Source organism: Nelumbo nucifera, chromosome 1, assembly GCF_055504915.1.
Source record: "Nelumbo nucifera cultivar China Antique chromosome 1, China Antique-T2T, whole genome shotgun sequence".
NCBI classification, from domain to species: domain Eukaryota; kingdom Viridiplantae; phylum Streptophyta; class Magnoliopsida; order Proteales; family Nelumbonaceae; genus Nelumbo; species Nelumbo nucifera.
This window is the reverse complement of record NC_142649.1, coordinates 209,536,246-209,544,106: the sequence shown is the minus strand read 5'-3', so window position 1 is coordinate 209,544,106 and position 7,861 is coordinate 209,536,246.

Below are 7,861 nucleotides of genomic sequence, written 5' to 3'. Positions count from 1 at the left end.
GTGCGTTATCGGGCCTTAAACAGGGTGACAGTAAATGACAAATTTCCAATACCGGTTATTGATGAACTGTTGGATGAACTTAACGGAGTTAGGGTGTTTTCAGCTTAACTTAAGATCCAGATACCATCATATCTAAATTAAAGAGGGGGACGAATACAAGACTGCCTACCCATGAAGGCCACTATGAGTTTTTAGTTATGCTCGTTTGACCTTACTAATGTTCCTTCATCATTTCAGGCTTTGATGAACGATATCTTCAGAAGTCACTTGCAGAAGTTCGTCTTGGTGTTCATTGATGACATATTGGTATACAGTGGCTCCTGTGAAGAACATTGGATGCACCTTCGGGTTGTACTTGATATTCTAAGAAGCCATCAACTATATGTTAAGAGAAGTAAATGTCGTTTTGCTGAAGATCGAGTGGAGTACATAGGGCTATGGACCAAGATAAGATTCGATGTATGTTAGCGTGGCCCATACCTGATTCACTGAAAAGCCTTCGTGGGTTCTTGGGAAGTTGGGGTTGGAACCTCCAAGCTGAGGAAGCATTCAGCAGACTTAAGAAATGTATGGTAACTGCACCTGTTCTCTCTCTGCCAGATTTTTCAAGGCCATTCTCTATTGAGACAGATGCATCTGATACTGGGGTAGGGGCAGTATTGATGCAAGGACGGAAGCATATTGCCTTTTTTAGCAAGGGGCTGCAAGGAAGGAACAAGGACTTGTCCACTTATGAAAAGGAATTGTTAGCGGTGGTACTAGCAATTCAAAAGTGGTGCCCGTATCTCCTTGGAAACAATCTCCAGGTAGTAATAGATCACCGGAGTTTAAAATATTTGATTCAACGCAAATCCCATACACCCACCCAACAAAGAATGGTTAGCAAGCTCATGGGATTTGACTTTGAAGTTTGTTACAGAAGGGGAAAAGAGAACCCAGTGGCAGATGCCCTTTCACGGCAGCCATCAAAAGAGTTACTTGCTATATCCTCCCCCATTCCAAGCTGGATTGAAGAATTGAAGAATGAAGTAGCTGAAGACCCATTCCTTCAACAGTTGTTACAAACCCAGTCTAGTGGGCCCAGTAACAGGCCCAAATATGAGCTAAAAAGTGGATTAGTTTGGTACAAAGACCGCATTTTATTAATCCCCACATCCAAGTACAAGAGGAGACTCTTCGAAGAAGCCCACTCATCACCATCTGAGGGCCATTCGGGAGTCCAGAACACCATACACCAGTGTGAGCATTGAGAAAATGGCTCACTTGCCACTTGGTCTAGAAATGGAGTCGCCACCCATCAAATAAGGAAATGGAGGTGATGTGACATCCGAGAATGATTTAAAATGCTTTGTTTTAATAGTGACTCCAAAACCCAAGGCACCGGTCCAAATCAGTCCGGGTAAAACTCAGAAGGGAGAGGGAAGGGGTTAGGCACCCTTCACCCGGGTCCAATAGGTGGGGCCCACATGGGAATTCTATTCAAGCGCAACCATGAACAAATACTACTTCAATTAACTACAAATACACTAGCAAATGAGACAAAACAAGAATGAACTAACACAAGAGAATCAAACACCATTTATTTATATATTTATTATCATTTTGATTACTTTGCCATTAGTCAACAAACAATCCTTATTTCATCTATTTTGGAAATGAAAATCATACAACTATTCAACTCAACTATCGTAACAGAATCTAGTATTAAACTAGCCATTCTGGACTAAAAAGAAGCATAAACACATGTGAAGAGATGAAACCGAATGATCAACTAGTATTCATTATTTTCAACTATTTTATTGATATAGAATTAACAATAACTATTGACAGGGAGAATTGAGATTCAACTAGTAGATTTGATTTAAAAACAAAATACTAAAAAAAGTAAAAATCAAGAAACAAAATAAAACCACTAATTCAAACAAAATCTTCATATCTAAAAAGGGGGATCGAATAAATCCAGGCTGATACCGAGATTTGCTGGAGTTTGAAATAGCTCGGCCTCTCTCCTCTCAGCTAGAGATATGAAGAAAACAGTCTGGCACAACCAAAGAAAATAAGTGGAAATCAATAGTTGACAGAGCAAAAAGACTTAGTGTTATCTGATGGAGATGGAGATGTGGCCTGAGATCGGGATCGATTGCTATAACTAGGAGAGTTGGAAAGAAGAAATAACCGTTGGGACTCAGGAGATTGTGATAACGGTGTTGGTGCTGTTGCTATCTCTATGCATCAAATCTTATTCGATTGGGAGGTGCTATAGAGATCTCATGGGGTTTGGGGAGACCGAAACACTAAAGAAGAGAGATGTAGATGATGAGAAATAAATAGGAATCCAAAAATGAAGTTAATGAGGGTATTTTTGGCTGAAATTTTATAGGATGGGGTTTTCGGACTTTCTGAGTTGGCTGGTGGGGTCAGATTGGCCCAATTGGGCCTGGATTGGGCAGATATGGAAAGGGCTCGATTCGGTTAATTTAGGGGCTCGAAATAAATTTGTGTGATTGAAGGGTAAACAGAGGTATTTTGGGATGAGATTTCATATGTAGGGTTTCATGGCATTTTGGGGTGATTGGCCAGGTTTGATTGGTTTAGATGTGTTTAGATCAAGTGGATATGGGTTGTGAGTGCGGGAAGGGTTAAAATAAAATCTTTGTTTGATGAGTAGGAGAACAGAGGAAGATTGAGTTCAAATTTCATGGCAGGTGTCTTGGGAGGTCCTGGGTCTGATGGCTGTGTCTAATCTAGTGGTCGAGGTGTAGATGAGGGGTGATCAGGTCATCAAATCGGTATCAGGTAGGTTTAACGGTGGATCTGAGAGCTCTTCGGGTGAAATTCGGGTTTTTGGGTTTTTGGATGTTTCAGGGAGGTTGGATGGGTCTGATTGGGGATTTGAGGTGAATTGGAGATTCGGGTGGTAGACCAAGCAAAAATCGGGTGCTAACAACTGGTTAAGGAGAATCTGCTCATGGAAAGGATACCAGAAAGAGATAAAGACTTGGGTTAAGGAGTGTGAGGTTTTCCAACAAAATAAGATAGAGAGTGTTGCTTCACCTGGCCTCTTACAACCGCTCCTCACACCTGAAACCATTTGGGCCATCTCTATGGATTTCATAGAGGGACTTCCTACCTCTTCCAGATATTCAGTGATCTTAGTAGTGGTAGATAGTCTCACCAAGTATGGTCATTTCCTTTCCACGAGCCACCCTTATTCTGCCAAGGATGTGGCCCAGATCTTCTTGGAAGGAGTTTTTAAGTTACATGGGATGCCCTCAACCATTGTGAGTGATAGAGACCCGACTTTTACTAGCCATTTCTGGAGAGAACTATTCAAATTGCAAGGAACTAAGTTGTGTATGAGTTCCACTTATAACCCACAATCAGATGGTCAGATGGAGGTGCTGAATAGAACTCTAGAAGCCTATCTTCGGTGCTTCGCTAGCTCAAGGCCCAAAGATTGGAGTAAATGGTTGGTGTTAGCTGAATGGTGGTACAATACCACACATCACTCAGCCACCCGGAGTAGTCCCTTTCAACTGCTCTATGGATACCCCTCGCCAAATTTGCTCTCTTACATTCCTGGGGCAGCTAAGGTACAAGTAGTAGAAGATGTAATGAAAGATAGAGAAAGAGTGCTGACTCAATTGAAGGATAACTTAAATATGGCCAAAAACTGGGTGAAGAAAATTATTGATAAGAAACGCATAGAGAGAGCTTGCGGTGGGGGACATGGTGTATCTTCATCTACAACCGTATTGCCAAAGCAGCATAGTAGCCCGTAAGTCACAGAAATTAGCAGTGCGGTTCTTTGGCCCATTTCAAGTAATATAGAGGATTGGTGTGGTTGCTTACAAACTGAAGCTACCCGACAGGTGCAAGCTACACATAGAATTCTATGTGTCTTGGTTGAAGAAGAAGATAGGTGATCACTTTACACATAGGCCATCCTTGCCCCCATTAACCGAAGGGGGCTTCTTAGAGACAATACCTGAAGCCATACTCGCCAGGAGAATGGTGAAACGAGCCCACATACCAGTTATAGAAGTGTTAGTGCAGTGGGCTAGCACTCCAGATTGGGACGCAACTTGGGAGAGATGGACTAACATCCAGAAGAGGTTCGCGGGCCATAGCCTTGAGGACAAGGCCCATCACAAGGGGGGAGGGATGATACGAGTGCTAGAGTTAACCCATGAATCCATGACCCGGCCTGCTCCATCAACTATGATCCACGGAGCTTCCCTTGTTTAAGACGTGCATGAGAGCGTCACATTAAAGATTAACCTCCACCCTACTATCTAGAATATTCTCAAATTGGTTGTAATGGCTCAGAGCACTATATATATGAACACCTGAATGGAAAAAAGGTGGTTATCATTTTCATCTCATTTCTTGTGTTACTAGGGTTTCTTCTTTCCTTGAGCTTGTTGACAGGCATCATAGCTCGGAGAGGACGAAAGCAGAACTCTTCTTGCATCAAAGAAGAGTTGGATACCATCTTTCTTGTTCTCGCCTGGACAATTCAAACAAACATGCCTTCTTACGAGTATCCGGTGGCCATGAGTTCCCACTTGATCTAAATCTTGTGACAGAAGAATTTCATGACGATGATCACGGTGATGTGAAAAGTATGAAACCAGCGGTAACTCACACCCATTACTTGACTGGAAGCATTTTGGCAGAGTCGAAGGAGAGATAGAGAAATAATTTTTTCTCCAGCTGCGGGGGCGGCTTCCATAATCTCCATGGCCACCTAGTTAATATGGATCACCGATCATTCAACAATTCTCCGGTTGATCAGTGTAGCTTGAACAAAGACGCAACAGTGGATCTTAGTCTTCATCATTAAGCTTTAACCCTACATTCCCAAATGTTAAACAAGTGTAGAAAGGGTAAAATTGTCTTTAAACGGGATTAAAGGGCATTTTTGATATATTGAAAATTTTAAATCGTCAAGTGTCATCACGTGATGGATATAATGGATGAAATACTAATGGTAGGGACCAACTTGACACTTTTTGAAAGTTTGGGTACTGTAGTGACACATTTGAAAGTTCAGGTACTAACTTGACACTACCCTCAAAGTTCTCGGAACTAAAGTGGAATTTTCCCGAAAAACAATTAGCTCTGATGATTGTTCACAACTTCATTTGTCTAATCTTAGAAGAACGAGTGCAAGTTCTTGGCATGAGTAGCATTACTTGTTGAATGTGGGTAGGGGTGCAATTTTCCTTTTTTTGGGAAATTTACGAAACCTCCCCTAAAGTTCCCCACTATTGCTAAAACCTCCCCTTAAGTTTGGTAATTGCAATAATTTCTCTTGAACTTTCTGACATAGTTGCAAATGATCTCCTTTGCTAAAATCATTTAACAAGAGACATGGAAATGTCCAAAAAGCATATACCTTTTTTTTTGTATTTGGTGCCACACACCACTAATACCCCCCTCTTTTCCCCAAATCGTTGTGGGAATTGATTCTGCATCAATGTAGGTAGGGGTAAAACTTGGGTGGGCTCTCTTTGTCAAGACTTTGAATTGGCTTGACCCAAAGGCCCAAGTACAAAGCACTATAAAATATTAACTCGAGCCAATCCACTACACTTCAGCCCTTCACCTACTATTGAGACCCTATGCCTTTGGAGTCTAACCAATTAAGTGATATTAAATTTTTATACATCTTTAAAACACACACCAATCTCGCCACTCAAAGTGCAAATTACTCTATTAAACAATTTGATCCTTACCATCCCAACACTTAACAAGTAAAACCCATCATCTAAGATGACAACATCTATCATTTTCTCTTAAAACATATCAAAATATTATATTTTTTTCCTGAAACACTTATAAAGAAAATCTCTCTTATCATTCAGGCCAGTGAATACACTTTTGGAGATCACGAGAATGTCTCAATCATTCTCAAATATAACTATTACACTATTATGTTTGCCATTATTCTTTTGCTTGTCACACTATGCACAAGATAATCTCTCTTCATTTGTTAAACTTCTTACATCTGTAATTTATTGCACTATACTTTACTCTTTCCTTTCACTTTGGATCATTGTTTTAAAAGGCTTAAGTCTTGAGGTGAGGCACACAGATTTAATGCAAAATAATATATATTTTTACTTAGTGATTTAATGCAAAATAATATATACTTTTATAAATTAAAACATATAAAAAACACTTCAATAATTATAGGCCAAATAAGAAAAGTAAAAAGAGAAATCAATTAAGGCAAATCAAATTCTAATGACCCAAAACATAGGATTTATGTTGAGTAATTGTTTTTTCCTAATAAATTAGTTAATTAATTTGTTTTAATATTTTTAAAAATATGGTGGAATATGTTTTGATGTATTTAAATAAACTTGGATTTATTTTGATAGGATTATAAATTAAAACTAATTTTTGATTTTTTTTGGAATGAAGTGAAATTGACATCACAAAAAATGACAAGGAGCGGGGATTCCCATGGATGGGGATGGGAAGTGGCTCCCTATTCCTGCCCCATCCCATTTCCATTCCCATCTAATAATTTCATAACCAAATTTTCATAAGAATCAAGTAATGAGACAAGAAGCAAAAGGGTTTGGTCTTCTCCCTCCATCTTGTTATAAACTTTCCTTATTCATCCAATATACCATTGAACATGTTTAGGTGTGTTAAGAGATTTCCTTCTTTTATATTCGACTCATATAATTATTACTTTAGATATAAATTCATGATTAATTCCACCTCCAAAAGAGATCTTCATCTATAACATTAAACACAATGTTATCAACAAGATAGAGCTGAATCGTACTACTATATTGCACTTAGACTTGATATTGGTGAACAATGATATCCTTTCACCATCCTTTGCCATAGTGTCATGGGGCTAATCGACGGGGCCCCGTGCGGCGCTCGATGGGATCGAGAAAGCCTACAAATGCAAGCAACAACACACAAAAGGAAACAAGAATGCACACAAATTAGACAAAAGAATCAGTGGTAAGCACAAACACACAATACAGTGTCGAGAGGATCTCGTGCTTAACCTTTACACGCTTATGAGCTCACTCGACTACCTACCTCCCCTCAAAGAGTACGTTAAGCTTTTGGGGGAGTGACAGATTGATACATCAAAATACTGAATATTCATACTACTATTTACATAATTGCCATTGGCATACCCCCCTTTACAAAAAGAGTACAAGGACCCAACCCAAGACACTTAGATGACATGCTGATGGCGTGCTGATGAAGCTATTGGTGGCTGATCCGTCACAGTCTCCCCCACTCAATTCAACTTCGTCATCGAAGATTCTTCCTCAGGTACTCGTCCAGCTTCACTGCGAACGGAAGGAGGTCTTCTGTGCTCTCCCAGGTGGCTTCTTCTACAGGTCCCTTCCACTTCACCAGGTACTCCCATTCTGATGTTTGGGAGGATTGGGACAACCTATGGTTGAGGATGGAGTCAAGGGATCGGTTCTTGGGTGGTTGGTAGGATGGATGTGGGTGTTGGCTTTGGTTTTGGGAGGTATCTTGGCTGTCGGCATGGTAGGGTTTGAGTTGGCTTACATGAAAGACAGGGTGTACTTTTAGCCAAGGAGGTAGTTTGAGTCTATAGGCTAGTGCTCTTACTTTTGCTAGGATTTCACAGGGTCCCTCATATTTTCTCACAAGCCTGGGGTGTACTCTTTGAAAGAACCTAAGGCAATGGGTATGGAGTTTTACTAAGGCCAGGTCACCTACTTGGAAGTTCTCGGGTCGTCTACCCAAATCGGCCCATTTCTTCATTCTTTTGGAGGATTTTTCTAGTGAGGCTCGTGTGATGTCAAGACATTCTTTCCATTCCCTGGTAAAAGTGAAGGCTCGA